Raw genomic sequence first — 18,779 nt, 5'->3', positions numbered from 1 at the left:
TAAGAAAAGGGCTGTCTGGAGGAACAAATGATGAGTAAAGCTAAGAATAACTCCACTGGAAAATGACATGGCTTCTGCCTGCTCTATGAATGCTCCTGACCTCTATCTTAGTCTGTCCTTCCATCCATCCATCCCACAAATATCCTACAAAGGACTAACATTGTACTTGCTACTAGGGTTTAAAACATGTTCCTTTTCTCTACAATTCTAACAGGTTTTGTCGAGTGGAGAATGTGATAATGATATTCTTTTTTTTTAATTTGTTTTTATTTTTATTGGGATATAGAGGGTGGGTATTCTTACCATTGCTTTTTTTTTTTTTTTTTTAATTTTATGGCCACACCCTCAGCATATGGAAGTTCCCAGGCCAGAGATTAAATCCTCATCACAACGTCAGCAATGCCAGATCCTTTAACCCACTGTGCTAGGCCAGGGATCGAACCCACACCTCTGCAGCGACCAGAGGCCACTGCAGTCGGATTCTTAACCTACTGCACCATGGCTGGAACTCCATCTTATCATTGCTTTTAATTAACAACCTTTCCTACTGTACGAGCATCTATTGCATAGGAGGTATTTAAGGCCAGAAAACAAACCTGCCCACTTTTACAACTGAGAAGCTCTAACAGATGAAGCAACTTGCTGAAGGTCCTACCTTCACAGGTGAGTAGGTAAAAAGCAGCCAGGGTTAAAAAATCCAGGTTCTCTTCCCAGATGGCAAACCTGGTTCTCCCCACCTACCCTCCTAGCAAAAGGAGGAAGGAGTTAATCGGAGCTCACTTTGGGCAGGTATAAGCCTCCCCACCTTGGCTTTCCCATCTATAAAATGGAGACAAGAATATCCATCTCAGAAGTTTGCGATGAGGTTAAAATTAACTGAGATAAGTTCTTAGGCCAATCTGCTGATATAAAGTAAGTACTCAGAAAATGTGCCCTATTATCATTGCTTCAAGAAAGCAGAAAAGCCTCAATGGCCATAACAGCCTAAGAAGAAAAAAGAAAGACTTGCATGAAACGGTTCTGAAACTTGCTCAAGATATTAGAAATATTGGAAGAGAGTGATTTTTCCCATCCCATAATGCCTACACCCCGCTCTTCATAACTGAGCATTTATTTCCATACTGCCTTACATTGTTACCTAATCGCCTGACCCAGAAAGACTTCTGCACACTCCAAGGGAGACACCTTTTGTTTCAATCCATCCTCCCTGGTGACCAGACTCTTGGCACTTGTTAACTTGACATCAATTAGTATTCGCAGTGAAAGTCTTACTTACAGAAAATGTAATGGGGAAAGATCAAAAGCAAGGTGGAAATTAGTCTCTTCTAGAGATGGATCTGGCTATACATGTTTTCTGTTCATCCAGCCTAATCAGACCAACATCTGTTCACCAATGGGTCAGGATTTTTGCAAGGCATTTGAAAAGATCTTTTTAGTTGGCCTCATAGTCTGATAAAGAAACGGAGAGGTTTTCCCTTAAACACTTAGTGGAACTCTCAGCCAAAAGGACCTATTTATGGGTCCATGGCAACTCAAGACAAAAAAGGCTGCAGAGGAGTCGTGGCGCAGCAGAAACGAATCCGACTAGGAACCATGAGGTTGCGGGTTCAATCCCTGGCCTCACTCAGTGGGTTAAGGATCTGGCGTTGCTGACAGCTGTGATTCAGGTTGCAGACGTGGCTTGGATCTAACATTGCTGTGGCTGTGGTATAGGCTGGCAGCAACAGCTCCGATTAGACCCCTAGCCTGGGAACCTCCATATGCTGCAGGCGTGGCCCTAAAAAGACAAAAAAAAAAAGAAAAAAGAAAAGAAAGGCTGCAGAGGTGAGCAAGGGCTCTTGGCTCTGCCAACATCTCCATCAAAGACACGGCCATATGTTGACTAAATCTGAGGGAAGCCCGAAGCTGAGGAAAAGGAACCTGGTAGATTTCAGGGCAGAATCCAAAATTACTTCATCAGCTGGAATTTGGGGCCAAATCTATTAAGTAGAAACGTAATCTAGAAAATACCTGTAGTTCAGTCTAACAAACTGGAAAGAAGAGACTATATTTAATCAGTAGTCCCTGTAGAAATCTTCCAGAGATTGTAGTTGACTATAACTACACTATGAATTCGTGAGCGAAGGTTACCTGCAAGCCAACACATTCAAATTTTAGGTTACCCGAAGAGAAATGAAGCTACACTCCCATCAGTCAAGCACAAGGTGGTAGGCGTTCATCAAAGACAGATGAGCACTTAAGATCCAAGATCTAGTAAAAATAATTCATTCAAGAGAGAAAGAACCACTCATAACCAAGGCCTATCATATATTTTTCTAGCTTTTGCAGATGAATAAACTCTCAGAAGATAAATCTTACTCAACCCGTTCCCATTCAGTTCCTCCACGTGCCTGCGTATAACAGGTGCACTGAACTCCTTAGATGGCAATGACCCTGGACGGCAATCAGAAGGGTTCCTCAGGCACCCAAGGGCAGACTGACACAGGTTCCCAGAACATTTGCTTGGCGACTTTCTCTAAGCTGCCACAAATTTTTTTCACTGTTTAAAAAATAACCCCTTTGATATCCAAATTAAAGTCGACTTACACACACACCTAGTTCCACTATGAGATTTACAAAAAGTTTCAAGTGGGAAAACCAAAAAGTAAGTTACATACCGCATGGAACACTGCGTGCCATGATATTGCAACATCTCTTAATAGTGTCTGCAATTAAAAGGAGGAGGCGGCAGACTGAGTTTTTACTGTTAGAAGCAGAGGAAGTGGGAGAGGGATGGAGACCAGCAAGGGTGCCAGCAAACACCCCTCCTGCTGGATCAGGAAGAACTACTGCTTTGGGGTTTTATAAAATGGACCTAGTGAATAGAGTCACAGCAAAAGGAACCAAAATTAAAGTCTGATCCGACAGGTAGATGGGAGGAGAGGAGAGGCCCAGCAAACATGGAGAAATCGAAAAGCCAAAAAGTGAAAGTCTGAAGCCAATAAAGAACAACCTAAAATCATATGCCTTGGCTTTTTTAACCAATGCTGTACATGTAAAGGATAAACAGAACCCAGCTCAGTACCTCTTACATTATTCCAATCTACTAAAATTAATTATATGGGAAAGATATACAACCCACAAGAATTTTTGAGACCACAAGGAGGGATTTCAGAAAAATGAGGAAATGTGTACAATAATATTCATTATAACATATAGCTGATATTTATTGAGCCATTACTATAGTCAAATACTATGTCAAACATTTTGTATGGATGTCTTCCTCTAATCTTGCAAACAATCCTTTAGGGCAGGTACCTGTAGATCAACCATTCAGGCAGGTTTGACTGGGGGCCGGGGCACTCCAGCTACTGGGGCTTCACTGCTGCCCTCATCCTTCTCTGCAGAGAAGGATTTAACCCATCATTTCCCTCCCATCCTCACCTTTATGGGCCTCTTACTCCATGAGCCAGGAGGAGACAAAGCATGAAAGAAAAAGGGAAAGGGATGGAGGGGGGCACCCAGTGAGAACGAAATGGGGAAATTTCCTAAATAAATGCTGGGATGAGGGGAGGAAGGGAAGGAGGGAAGAAGGAAGGGAGATGATCTAAGCCACCAATAGGAAAAGTGCATTTTTCTGAGACAATCACCACAAAGTTCAGAGGTTGCTCCGGACCCAGTAAATCTTTTAGCATCTTCAAAAGTCATTTTCTGTCCCAGACATTCATCCTTTTTGCTGTTGCAAAGAGAAAGGGACCAGCGACCCGTGCAAGTGTCAGGAATGCATCCGAGGGAGCCCCAGCAAATTTGCAGGGTAGCTATTGTGCCTCAGTGAAGTTCAAAGGAAAAGACCGTCCAAGGCGACTGGGGGTGGGGGAGGGGTGCAGCTGGGCTGCAGCTTGAGAAGAGGGCTCAGGACATCCGACGGAGGCAGAGCCCCGCACGCACTGGTCCCCAAGCAACAAGGAGCCCCCTAGAATCGGACCTCAGTTCCAGAGGGGAGGGGAGATTGAAAGAGAACGAGGAAGGGAAAAAGATGCATAAAAAGGAAAAAACAAAAAAACAAACAAAAAAGCTAGCCCTTGCCTTGCAGCGCCAAGATTTTGACTTGAGAGAGCCCAGGGCCACACTGGGACCTGGCCAGGGGTGTGGGGCTGTGATATTTACATTGCTCCTAGTTGGCAAAAGGCGAGCCAAGGGAGATGGGGGAGGAGGGACTGGGAAAGAAAGAAAAAGAAAACAAACTGTGCTTGCTATTAAATATTCATGACAGCAGCTTTGCTAAGACTAATGGAAAGCATATAAATCCCTTTACAACTTTGTTAAATGCAAAAAAGATGGATGAGGGTCACAGCACGCTCTGGGGCAAATTGGGAGGAATCTGAAAATCTGGACCACAGGAGGTTGGGATTCTCAGGGAGAGGGGGGCGGGCTATGGTTTTATTTAGATCCATTCCCCTAGGTGTGGATACCATCCATTCATTTCCACTGACTATAATAAAACACCATAGGGATATGGGGTTTCCATTACCCCACACTCCTAAAGGACATTTTTTCTCCTGACTTCCCTCGGTGCGTTAACAATCTGCCGTTGCCGGGAGCTGCGGTGTAGGTCAAAGATGTGGCTCAGATCCCACATTGCTGTGGCCGTGGTGTAGACCAGCAGCTACAGCTCTGATTCAACCCCTAGCCTGGGAACCTCTGTATGCCTCACATGCAGCCCTAAAAAGCCAAAAAATAATAATAATAATTTGACACAAGCCACTGTTTTAAGCCATGCTTAACCTGAGGTCTGAATTCTTGAAACGGATTTATCTTGACCAAGAAAATGGAAAGCCAATCATCTCTTTTAGCTGCGACATCTTTCCAGTTGCATCTGCAAGAGAATCTTCAGAAAGCAGCCAAAGTCTCTCTTGGGCGCTGAGAGACCAGGCTGTGCAGTGTTTGCATCTTACAAAGGACAGAGCCACGGAATTCTAACCTGAATCAAGACTTGACTGGACCCCAGCATCTGTACTTTTAGGAACCTCAGCAGTGTTGTGTCTCCACTAGCACACTTTGGCCATGCAAAAGGAAGAGAGGCCAATTCATGCATTTTAAGGAAGCCCCAGGAGTACACCAGGAGGCATGGAAATGTTTGTAATGAGGGGGCGTTGGATACTAAATAATGTTACTAAGGACCCAAGTTTCTCCTTATTTAAACAAAGAAGTACCTTTGGAAGAAGAAATTGTTATTTGTACTGTAGGGGGTAATTTTTCTGTGTTCTTTTACACTTTGTATACTGAAAAGAGAAAATAAATACAGCCAAGGTTATGCTTTCGGTTGAGGATAGGTTTATAGAGCCCCACTAGCATCCTTCATGGGCTAGAAAAGCATATTGCTGAAACAATACATAAAATGATCCCCAAAGATCCTGGTACAAAAGTCACCAGTCAATAACACGGGAATTAGGAGGATCCCCAAGTCCCCTAAACACAGACGACTTGGCTGCTCTTAAATAGAAATGCCAGGTATCCATCCTATCCTCTTTTGAAGAACTGATTTCACTGTCGGCTTTACATTCCCGTTCCAGCAGGGAAAGGAAACGCTGTTAGTCCTAGAATTCTAAACACTGTCCCACTGTAGTCACTTGGGACTTTCATTGCAGACAAGGTAGGGATGACTAGCCGCTTTAGGTGAATTTTAACAATAAACGTAAACATGAAAAAAGCTTCCCATGCGTCCCTCTCTGTTCAAAGTCTAGGCACTTCCATCACCACGCAGTAATTATTCCTCCTGCGAATGTGTCTGTCTCGGCCTCTCTCCCCACAAAATATTCTCCATCTTTGAGCTCTTGGAGGCCAAGAGCTATGTGGCTCACCCTCACGAGCAGTTTGGGTGCCTTGTAGATTCCCCAGGAGGCCTAATGTTTGTCATAGAGGAAGTGCTCGGGAAACGTGAGCTCCTGTTATACGGAAGCATCTGATGAATGAAGGTTCGATGGAATTTTTAGGAGCTAGAGACGACTCTCTTTGAGAAAAATCAATTATTTACTGAAATTACTTTCATTTTGTAACTGGATTACGACATTGTGCAACCAAATGGAAATTGTACAGTAATTTCTGTTTGACCTCATATAGGCAGGAGGTCAACAATTATTAAGAAAATAAAAAGAGCATCAGCATCATAATAAAAATAATTAAAGACTTGATATAGATTTCACACTGGGGATTGTTTTTATTAAAATGTCTGGAAAGCGATGTTCCGACTGTCCCCCTTTTAGAAACTAGAGAGCAGGGAAGGGAGATGAAAAATCAGTTTCCAGACAGAACATTCAGTGAAAGAACGTTCAGTGAAAGAAACAATACCTGTTGCCGTTAAACAGGTTCATTTTTCTTCCCCAAAGTGCATTTTTGATTTTTATCTTGAAAGAGAATATAAACAAATGATTCCTAACAGGTCCGAAATTCCTTCGGAGGCAAAAAACTGTCTTTCAAAGTAGTATGCTAGGAATGTCAAGGTTATACTGTTGTACAGGGAAAAGGCCACCCATGAGCGGTGAGCTTCCAGCTTCAGGCTTTCTCAAGCCTTCCACCACCACCACCAGACTCTGCACAACCCCCAGGATCCAGCCAAGAGGCTTCCCTAGTGAAGATTCAACAGAGACCACTGTGGGCAGAGTCCCAGCAAAGAGGGACGAAATGCATACCCCAGGAATGGCATCTCTGGGGGGCTCCATACACTTTCATAGCCAAAATAAGGCATCCATACTCCTTATTTTTACCTACTATTCAAAACTCTGTCCTGGGAGAACCTCAGAAGCAGGGCTCCCTTGTGTTGAATCCCTGTAGCCCCAGCGCAAAGCATGGCAATTGTGAGGCTGTCCAATATTTAGAGAATGAATGAACAAAGCAAAAGAAATCCCAAAATCAAGCAGAATTCAGCAGCAGACTTAGGTCCTAATTATAAGCAATAAAACCAGAGTTAACAACAGAGAGGCTAGTAATGAACAGCAAATAAAGCCCTAAGTTCATTTCACGATTCAACAAAATAAAGTCACCTTTCTACGTAGTTATCTCTGTAAGGTCCACACCTCTGAAAATATTCCTTATATTTTTGTTAAGAACACAGCACTGTCCCATTAGCTACAATTAAAATCTGTACTGGGAGTTTCTGTCATGGCTTGGTGGTTAATGAACCCACCTAGAATCCATGAGGACATGGGTTTGATCCCTGGCCTTGCTCAGTGGGTTAAGGGTCCAGCGTTGCCACGAGCTGTGGTGTAGGTCAGAGATGCAGCTTGGATCCCATGTTGCTGTGGCTCTGATTAGACCTCTAGCCTGGGAACCTCCATATGCTGCAGGTGAGACCCTAAAAAAGACCAAAAAAAAAAAAAAAAAATCTGTACCAATAAATAGCATGCAATCTGATTTTATTTGCATTTTCTTTAAAAATTAGAACACTGAAAAATACCAAAATGCTTCTGTCATAAATTGAGTGTTCATTCTATACACTCCTGGCAACATATTTATGGACTAGTTTTAAGAGTCATCATATTTTGCATTTCTTTATAGTTTTATTACCCAAGTATGCCTCCACAGACAGGATGATTTAGCCTTGCTCATTTTTAAAAACAAAAAGTGTGATCTCTTTTAAGTCCCTTTGACTCTACAAGTTCCCCTTCTTTATATAACTTACTGTGTATCTGTATAAGGACAAGAGGCACCTGATTAAATATGTAATTTTTAGATTTTCAAAATAAGCCTTGCTAGGTCAAGACTGCTTTGGGGGGGAAAAAAAAAACAGCCCCAAAGGTCATTATGAAAGGCATTTTACCTAATAAATATGTAAGCCAGTTTTCTAAACATGACTGATAAATAAGACAATAAAGTCAGGGAGTTCCCTGGTGGCCAAGTGGTCAAGGATCTGTGTGCAGGTTCAATCCCTGGCCCAGGGACATCAACACATCATGTGCGCAGCCAGAAAAGAAAAAGAAAGTGAACAAATAGTGACCTCTGGTTAAATACATGTCAGATCAAACTACACTGGAAAGATTTAAATCACTCATTCATAAATAGGAAAATGTGAGTGATGGGCATGTTTAGATTTTTTTTTTTAAAAATTAAGAATAGGAAAACTAAGCATAATACATCTCCCAATGCACAGAAAAAGGAAACAAAACAAAACAAAACAAAACTCTGTGTATTGAAGGACACAATGAAATACAAATTAGATGTGGGGAAAACAAAAATAGTCCAAACAGACTCAATTCAATGTTAAGAAACTACTACATGCAAAAACTTTCTGCCAAAACAAAAAGAGTTAAGATTTTAAATTCCATGAAGAGAGCAGTTATGGTAAAAGCACATACACTTACTGATTCATATTTTTCCTATAAAAGTTGTCATGTGCTATAAAAATGTTACTAAAACCTTGTCCCTCACAGTCAAGATCTTTCATGAGTAAAATTAACACAATTAGATATTGGAGAATCAGGGGAAAAGTCAGGTCATGCCAAAAAAACCCACTTTCATCAAATCCAATTTTGCACAGGAAAAGTAATTCTACGGGTATTAAAAGCAACATACTGAAAAACGAGGCAGATCTGACCTCCCCATTTTCAAAGACCAAAACAACCATAATGCAAATAAATTGAACAAATGAAAGATACTCATTTTTCCACCATGTGCACACGTCTGAAGCTAATTTCCCTCTGTGCCTTAAGATTACTAATTCCTTGAATAAAACTTCTTTGGGAAAGCATGGAATTCCTTTTGATGTCAAAAACACAGCGAGTTCAAAGGTGAGCCTGCCACTCAACAATATGACTCGTCAAAAATCTGAACAGGAAACCCATTTCTGAACTTAGCCATACAAGGGATTGCAACCCCAAAGGGAGAGCCACTGGCCATTGTTTGGCCGCTGGTGTTTTTGTACTTTGCTTAAGGATTTATTCCGCAGGGTGACAATGCGGACCTCATCGCCAAGGAGAAACATTCTTGCCAATACAAAGACTCAGGGCCACTTCTTTTAACGCTTTCCCCCCAACTCACTAATTACTTTCTCAACATTCTAGAAGGCTAAAAGAGTCCAGTCAAGTTGAATAACCCTGGGATGGAAGCCACATTATATTCTATCTTGTACTTTACACCCCTTCAAAAATCAAAAAAGAAAAGCAAAGGATGAACTATGTTGGGTACTGGGGGCGGGAGGGGTCACACGGGGTGGGGGGGCCGTGGGCACAATAAGATTTACGTGGAAATAAAAAATTACTTTAGTAGAAAGGAAGAATAGAAATGACTAATTATGTAAAATGGTTTCATTTACAAAAGGTTACTGGGGCATATAAACTCAGGGAGGCCAGCTTTTGGCAGAAAGTGATTCATTCGTTTTCTCAATGAACATTCACTGCTGCCTCTAGGCGCCCTGCTCAGCACTGGATGAAAAGATAAAAGTGGTCCCTGCCCAGAGCTCCCACTGTGGCACAGCAGGTTAAGGATTCAGTGTTGTCTCTGTGAAGGTACAGCTTCAATCCCCAGCCCGGCGCGGTGGGTTAAGGAGCTGGCATTGCTGCAGCTGTGGCTCGGATTTGACCCCTGACCCAGCAATTTTCGCATGCCTCAGGTGCGGCCAAAAAAAAAAAAAAAAAAAAAAAAAAGAGGTCCTTGCCCCCCAAGAGCTCCAAGATGAATGGGAAAAAGACCACAAGCCAGAAGATTTTAATACAATTATAACAATGCACTAGAAGGGCCAGGAGAAGCAGCAAAAGTTGGGTGTTAAGGAACCCCAAAGAGATGGTCTTTAACCCAGTGTGAAGGCAAGAAGCACCTTCTCAGGGGTAATGCTATAGCTGAGTCTTGAAAGCGATAAAGATGAGCAAAAAATTAGGGTAGGTCCCGCCATGGCTCAGCGGAAATGAATCCAACTAGTATCCGAGCATGCAGGTTCGATCCCTGGCCTCACTCAGTGGGTCGGGGATCCAGTGTTGCATGAGCTGTGGTGTAGGTCGAAGATGCAGCTCAGATCTGGTGTGGCTGTGGTATATGCCAGCAGCTATAGCTCCAATTCGCCCCCTAGCCTGGGAACTTCCATATGCTGCACCTGCGGCCCTAAAAAAAAAAAAAATTTAGGTTGAAGGGGAGACGAGTGGCAGATGCTGCGATGCTGCATCAGGCCATGGAAATAGGAAATGCTACAGTTTGAACCGAAAATATGAATATCAGTGTGTATTCAGTACAGACCTCAGATGGTCACCAAAGCAATGTAGGATGTCGGGTGGAGGGCACGTCCACTGTTTCAAATCCCCTGTGCTTCCTGAGTTAAGCAGCTGAAAGATGCCACTTGCCTATTACCAGTGAGAACTTCATGCCATCCTGAAATCTGATCAAATTGCTGTTTCCCCGAAATACAAGACACATCATACATTTTCTTTAAGCACTCGGATTCCTATTACCCAATACCACTTTTTAGATTCAATATATCAAGTCTGGAAGAGTTAACACATGAATTAAGAAAATAATTGCCTTTTCTTTTACCTCCCCATAAATTGGATCTGGCCATCAGCAAAACACACTGAAGTCTCTTGAAGAAGGCCTGATGAAGACTCAAACATTACTCTTTAAGGGAGACTGGTTTTAATCAAACTCCCCCCCTCTTTTTTTATCCCTTGTGGTTTAAATGGTGTTCTACAGGCCTCGGGCATAATCAAAAAGGATGAATTTTTCTCTGAAGATAGTTCTTTTAAAACTCAGACAATGATGATACCTTCAAAAGTGCAGGGATTTCTGCCACCAAAAGAACGTGAGCAATGGAGAACTTAAAACTGTGCTCTTAAATATATGAAAATCCTACTCATAGTAATAATAGGGGCTAGAAAAAGTATTGAGGCCGTATGGAGAGGTTCATACAATCCTATGAGCTATGTAACACCCAGGAAAACGAGGCTGAATTCCTAAGTGCCATCATTCTCCTTTACAAAATACAGAACAGCCCCATAAACCAATGAGAAGCCAGAAGATTTGGATTCTAATTCTGGCTTTTCTCTAACTAATAGATCATCTCTGGGTCTCTTACCCTTCAATGGGTAAATGAGATTGCAAAGGCTTTTGTGGGGGGAGGGGGCGGGGAGGCAGTGTCCTAAAATTAAGTTGACAGTAAAACTGGTTAATATTTAGTGGGTGCTTATCCTGTGCCAGGGACTGTGCTAAATGCCTTCCATTCTGTATCTCATTTAATTTCACAATGCAATGATAATGAGACATATACTAGAACCCCATTTTACCAATGAGGAAAGCAGGCAGGGGCTGGGGATAGAATGGGGATAGTCTTAGATAGTTAAGGGACATGATCAAAAGATGCCAGGTCTCTGCTACAACATTTGACATCAAACATGCTTCACACGCTTAACCACTAAACTCAAGCCTCACAAGTTCTAAGTGATACAGGTAATTGGATGCCAATTGCTTCTTTTTTTTTTTTTTTTTTTTTTTCTTTTTACCACCACACCTGTGGCATCTGGAAGTTCCCAGGCTAGGGGTCAAATCGGAGCTTCAGCTGCCGGCCTTCACCCAGCCACGGCAATGCCAGATCCGACCCACATCTGCAACCTCGCAGCAGTTTGTGGCAATGCCAGATCCTTAACCCGATGAGCAAGACCAGGGATCAAACTCGCATCCTCTTTGTTACCAGTCAGTTTCTTAACCGGCTGTGGCACAATGGAAACTCCCCAGCCGATTCTTAAAACACATCCTTGTCCTAAAAAAGAAACATCTTCGCAATTTTTCACACAAGACTGACAAATACAAATTCAGTATTCTTTTGGAATAAAAACGTTCTAACTCAAAATCTCCCACAAAACTCAAAGCAGATTTCTTCTACATAAAACCTGCTTACACAGCCAGGAGTTCTTTGGGATGCAATACCAGATCGTCCCCTAGGATATCCTGCTTTCATCCCCAGTGCCTACAGATGACAAAAGGTACTTGGCAGGGTGGGGTTTCCTTCCACACAAACAATCAGCCTCCAAAGCAGGGAGTGAGGAAGCCAGAGTCTAAGTGACCATGCCGCTTCCTTGGCAGCCTTTGCGCTCCCGAGTCCCAGGAGGAGAAAGACGGAAAGGGGCTTACAAAGAAATCACAACTGTCATTTAATGAATTGATGCAGCCATGCTTTTAATAGCCCCATTTAACTGTACAGTCGTATTTTCTGCACAAGCCCTCCTACCACTAATGTATTAACAATCTCTTACTCTGTCCCTGGAGGATTCCAATTGCTCCATTTTCTCCTCTTTCAGCCCAACCCCTACACGACTTGCTTTCCTCTTAACACTGTCACAGAAAGCTAAGAACAAAGCAAAACGCTATAGGATTTCAGTCAAGTATTACTTAGGTGTTATCAAATGATGGCATTTAACTTCCGGTGCACGGGGTGGGGTTTCTTAAAAAAGAGGAGTGTGATTAATAGCATAAAAATGATAGCAGGCTGCCACCATAACCCTGAAGACAAGAAATGTTCATTTTCGTTATTTTAAAACCATAACATCATCAAGTCCATTACGGAGAACTAAGGGCTATATCTGACCTCAGACTGAGGCTAATGGATGGCTTTTCTCACCCCAAGATAACATGACAAGCCTAAAATAGCAAAATGTATTAAAAATAGTAGATGTCTTAGCTGAACCCTGCTGTGTCCAGGGGTGTGTTTATTTCTAAACCTTCCCATCATGCAACATAAGACAATGCAAAAAGGACAATCTGATGTGGTGAGTCTCACCATTGTTCTAAGAAGCACTGTTCTTCACACCGAGTGGCAAAAAATGTGTTTGTAAAAAATGTGTGTTTGTAAATACGTTTGTCACGTGGAGTGTAAAACAGACACTGTGAAAGACCATCTTAGGATTATAACTGGAAATCTTTTGACTTTACCATCTGAAAAATTCTATTTGATCTTTCTCAATTATCACAATGTGCATAAAACTCTCAGGAAATGAAACCATTTATAATGTCACAGTAAGACAGAAGACGCTAAAACAAGGATTTTTTATGTCTAAAAGTGCTTTTTTATTTTTAGCAAGAAAAGGATGGGCATGGAATTCCCTGGTGGCCTGGCAGTTAAGGACCCAGGGTTGTCACTGCTGTGGCTCGGGTCACTGTTGTGGAGCAGGTTTGATTCCTGACCCAGGAACTTCCAAATGTCATGGGTGTGGCCAAAAAAAGGGATGGGCTGATTTTTTAAAAATCTGAGTGTTAATATTCTCTTCAACTAAAAAGTTCCAAACTTACAGATAATGCAACCCAAAACACCATTTGAGGCCCAATGTAATTGCACGTTACATACTCAATAGACCACATTTGTAAAATTCCAACTTCAAATAACATTCTTCCAAGTCGCTCCCAAGTCACCTCTCTCCACATCACCAATGTCATTTTGTCAGTTATCCCAATGTCATTTTAATTTCTCTCACACACTCTAAAGTTCTTCTGAAACTGCAAACAGAGAAGAATTAAGTTGGTGGTGAGGGAAAACAACCTGAAATCTCAGAACAGGGAGGCTAGCACTAATGATTAAACTTCTCTTCCAATCAGTTTCTCCATCTGGGTTACCAGGATACGCAATGGAGTACGGTACTTATGGCTCAAGAAATTTTTATATCTCCTAGAGCTGATTGGCAAGAGCAATCAATAGTAGAACTGGTGGGGCCTGGGGGATAGAGAGATAGACTCTTCCCTTTATACTAAGCATAAAATGGGATAAAATTCCTTCTTGGGATGAAACAACACCTGTAGCTAAACTCTGAACCTGAGTCATCTAAGTACCAAGTTTGAAGTTTAAAGACTTTAGAATGAGCTTGGCACACAAAAAAGCACTTAATAAGTGCATATTCAAATCATGAATGAATAAATCTACAGGACAGTCCACAATGTACTATGCTCATCTAGTCCCCACTGCTCCTATTAGCTGCTGTGAGTATATCTTCTTATATGTGGCCAATCATCCAACAGTCACCGTAAGTGTTTAATGATCCTGGCTGTCAATGCCAGTCTGGCCCTAATCCATATTCTGAACACGAAGAATTCAAATACCAAGTAAACGCCAATATCATTAGACAGATCTTCTGCCTATGCCTTAGTAGATAGCTCAGCATCTCTCTTCTTAACCTAAACTAGTTTAACTGGTTTCTAAAAAGTCATCCTCATCTTGGTGTCCACACTGCCCAGCACACAGCAAGCTCAGCAGAGATTTCCTAAACTCAGGAATCAAGGACTGGTTTTTTGGTCAATGGATCTCAACAAGAAAAGAGTAAAAGAAAACACCATCACACCAACCTGCTTAAGAGGCTGATGCCTTATCCCTGACCTAATAATCCCATTAAAGTGGACCTGGAGGAACACATCCATTAGTTTGGAGGGTAGAGGTGGGGGAATCAAAGAAATACACAAATGACTGGTCTTCAAACCCAAGCTCTCTCGGACAAACTGAATGAAGACGATTCAACATCCCTGACTAGGACCTTCATGAGAACCTAGACCAAGGTAGTTATAGGGTTTAGAGAGTATAATGCAAAGAGCAATTGTCACAGCACTGTAAATCAACTATACTTTAATACAAATAAACAAATAAATAAATTAAATGCAAAGAACCCTCCGAGCTAGAATAAACAGGACTTGCTAAAGTCACCTTGTTTTAGATGCTACTACACCTGATCCACTGTAAGCCTCCTGCTCAGGATTATTACAAAGTCCCTACTACCTGCTATGGTCTGAATGTTTGTTTCCCCCCAAATTCACATGTTGAAAGCTAACCACGAAGGGGACAGAATCAGGAGGTGGGGCTTTGGGGAGGTTATTAGGTCAGGAGGGTGGAACTCTCATGAAGAGGATTAGTGCCCTTCAAAAAGAGACACCAGAGAGATCCCTCATCCCTTCCACCATGTGAGGACACAGCAAAACGTGGGTAGTCTGCCACCCAGAAAGGGACCTTCGCCAGAACCCACCCATGTTGGCACCCTGATCTTGGATTTCCACTTTTTATCAGAAATACATTTATGGTGTTTCTAAGCCACCCAGTCTGTAGTATTTTGTTATAGCAGCCCGAACAGACTAAGACACTACCTTAGTACTTATCACAATGCATCTTGTTCAGGTTTGGCTGCGTGCACATCTATCCCGATGACCCGACTATAGGCTCAAAGGCAATCAGAGCTTTGTTCAGCCATTCAATAACTAAGCAAGACGCTGAGTTAGGCATGCTACAGAATTCAGTCATGGTCAAGCCTTCCTGATGGAGCCTCAGGGTCAACTGTAAAAACTTCAAGACACAGGTGCCCAGGGCCCAGTTCCTGAAGATGCTGAGCCCTTGCACATCAGTCTTTTGCAAAGTCCCTGGATGACTCCGAAAGCACAGCCCATGCTGAAACCTGAGACATGGCGTTAGCTAAGTATCCAGGTTCTAGAGCCCAATCTGAGCTGGAGTCAAATAAATCTGAGCTCTTTTATTCTTTGAGTGACTCTAAGCAAGTCATTTCACAAGTCGAAGACTCGCTGTCCTGCAAAAGAGAGACTGGCCTAATACATACCATGTGGAGATGATAATCAACTTTGCAAGGTGAGATGAGATGGTGTGTATTATGCATAGTTCCCTCCCGATGACTCACACCTAGTGTTTAGTACATGTTAGGTATTTGAGCTAGGGGCCCAAAGCACAGGGCCTTTACAATCCATACTGCACTACAACAGATGTCAATTGGGATGAGACTTTATTGCTATCGAAGTGCAGGTGTTTCAATTGCTAAGCATTATGTATCACCCGCTAGCACTCCTCAGGCAAAGATCGCATAACAAATTGGTGAAGGGTTAGGAGAAAATGTTTTTCGAAAGAGATGAGTATATTGAACTTTCACCTTCAAGTTAACAAAACAACGCTTGGAGGTCAAGTTTATGCGGTATAGAGACAAGGATGCTAAACCTATTAAAATAACCTATTAGCTTAAAGCTTTGGTGATGGCTCTCTTTCTTTCTCTCTCTCTCAAAGGAACAATGGGTGGAAGGGTGATGAAAAAAAAGTAACAGCTTCAGAATTGTGATACTGTTGTGTATCGCCACTTCGTTATTACCTTAGCTTAGCATAAGGACACCATGAAGGCAATATTTTAAACATCATCAGAAAGGTCATGTTTCCTTTCGATTTACGGTATGGAAAGGGTTTTTTCTCTCTTCTCCCTCTCTTTCTTTCTTCTCGGTTTTCTCACCTGAGAACATATTACGTTCACAGCCTAGGAGAAGACAACAGCATTTGTACAATAGAAGTCACTGGGGAGAAATCATTTAATAGACATTCACTTTCCTGAAAACTTTAATGGAAGAAATCTATTATGTAATTGGCACTTAAGCAAAAAGCAGTGTTTTTACGTAAATAAAATGACTTTTTCTGTTGCAGCATTTAAAAAGAAAAGGCTTATCTATCCTGCATTTTTACCACCAACAAATTTGGTGTCACTGTGTATCCTCACTGATAATCTATTTTAAAGGAACATTTCAGCCATCAGAAAAATAAAAGAATAAATATCCCTTAGATGAATCTGGCTTGTAAATAAGGAGAGCTATTAAGTGCTTATGATGGATGGGTCTCTCCATCATAAATACTATAAAAAATAATCTCAGGGAGTTCCCGTGGTGGCGCAGTGGTTAACGAATCCGACTAGGAACCATGAGGTTGCGGGTTCGGTCCCTGCCTTGCTCAGTGGGTTAACGATCGGCGTTGCGTGAGCTGTGGTGTAGGTTGCAGACGCGGCTCAGATCCCGCGTTGCTGTGGCTCTGGCGTAGGCTGGCAGCTACAGCTCCGATTCGACCCCCTAGCCTGGGAACCTCCATATGCCTCGAGAGCGGCCCAAAGAAATAGCAAAAAAAAAAAAAAAAAAAAAAAAAAAAAAAAAAAAAAAAAAAAAAAAAAATAATCTCAGAATATACAGCTCATCTGGCCCTACTCAGTGAGACATCAGGTTTTTGTTAAGGAACAGTACCATATCTGGCAAATTCTCTGCCACCCAATCCTTATCTCTTAAAAAATATAAAATAAAATAAAAGGGGGGAGGAAGAAAAATGGTCAATCAGATAAAAGTCTAGCAAGTTAAGCAACTTTTTTTTTTGTCTTTTTGTCTTTTTGCCATTTCTAGGGCTGCTCCCGTGGCATATGGAGGCTCCCAGATCAGGGGTCTAATTGGAGCTGTAGCCGCCAGCCTACGCCAGAGCCACAGCAACGCGGGATCCAAGCCATGTCTGCGACTTACACCATAGCTCATGGCAACACCATCCTCAACCCACTGAGCAAGGCCAGGGATTGAAGCCGCAACCTCATGGTTCCTAGTGGGACTCGTTAACCACTGAGCCACAGTGGGAACTCCAAGCAACTTTTAAAAGTGATGGCCCACTATTTTTTTTGTTTGGCTAGTTACGGTTATCAATTACCTAAAATTTTGTGAAAGCACGCAGCCAAATTTTTTGCACACCATCAAGAGCGTTATGGAATTGGGAGCCTCTTTAAGTAAACCATTTTAAGAGCAAGAGTACAAAAATAATCCATCCTGAAAATGCGTTCTATTCTAAGCTCCTGGCATAAAGCTATTGTGTCCAGTGATTTCATATTATGGCCCTTCCACACATAAAGGAAACCCTCTGAATCCCCAGGACTAATTGCACATCCGCAGACTTCCTCTTTCCACGGAGCTTTTTAATTGGGTATTTGAAGTTGCCAAGTATGTTCAAAAACGGTATTTCAAATAAGCACACAAAGTAACTGCCGACCTAGAATTGGAATATTCAGCCTCCCTTTGGGAGGAATATTCATTCCTTCTCCAACAGATGACAACAGAAAGAGAGAAATCAAGTATTATGTCTATTTAATTCACCTTGCCTTCACAATAATACGAATGTTTCAGTATAATTTCAGTGCAAAAGGATAAGGTAAAAAGGGTTAGAATCTAAAATTAGAAATCATTACTCACCCTGGACAAAAAATATATGTCCCATATTATAAATATATGTACTTTATGACTTCCTGTAAGCAATTAGTTTAATAACAAAATGAGATAACTATTTAGGGGCTTAATTTGGTGTTAGGCTCAGTTATTTCTGAAGCCTCCCTTCTCCCATAAAACCCTGTGCTTTGATTCAAAAGAAAAGGGTCGATAGCACATACAAGACTCTGCAACATCACACAACCACATAAAACTGTCACCATGAAATACTGCGCTGCATGATTTTGTTACTGCTTCTTTTATTCTTGCAGCAATGGACACACAACCTCAGAGGATGAATTCACCACTTCAAGGCTCGCGCCTAGCCTGGGGTGGGAACAATAAAAACAGCCTTGGGAATAGGAGCCCCCAGGGATGGAGGCACAGCCATCCAATCTGACAGTAAATCCACCTCTGAATTAATAATTTTTATACTTCCCACAACCTGAGGGGTTTTTTTCCTCAGATAGGGGTATTTTTCCATTCCTAGAAAGAAGCTCAATCCTAAAATTAAATCCAGTGTTAAAAAAAAAAAAAAAAAACTTAAGCAAATTTGTTTTCTTTTATTTTTTGGTCACACCTGCAGCATGCAGAAGTTCCTGGGCCAGGGATCAGACCCATGCCACAGCAGTGACAAGGCCGAGTCCTTAACCACCAGGCCACCAGGGAATTTCTAAGCAAATTTCTTTTATCTGATATCCATACACAAGCTAATACCTGGAATTCCCACTATGGTTCAGTGGGTTATGAACCCGACTAGTATCCATGAGGATGCAGGCTCAATCCCTGGCCTAACTCAGCAGGTTAAG

The 18,779-nt window shown here is 42.0% G+C and overlaps 1 protein-coding gene and 1 pseudogene across 1 annotated transcript in view; one reads left to right on the top strand and one right to left on the bottom strand.

The window, feature by feature from the left end:
* EXT1 (exostosin glycosyltransferase 1) overlaps window positions 1–18,779 on the bottom strand; it is a 290,768-nt gene that overhangs the window by 247,536 nt on the left and 24,453 nt on the right. The window lies entirely within an intron of this gene.
* The window catches only part of LOC102166572, a 61,158-nt pseudogene that overhangs the window by 41,216 nt on the left and 1,163 nt on the right, over window positions 1–18,779 (top strand).

The sequence above is a fragment of the Sus scrofa genome, chromosome 4 (genome assembly GCF_000003025.6).
Source record: "Sus scrofa isolate TJ Tabasco breed Duroc chromosome 4, Sscrofa11.1, whole genome shotgun sequence".
NCBI classification, from domain to species: domain Eukaryota; kingdom Metazoa; phylum Chordata; class Mammalia; order Artiodactyla; family Suidae; genus Sus; species Sus scrofa.
This window is presented reverse-complemented; position numbering and strand designations above follow the sequence as displayed.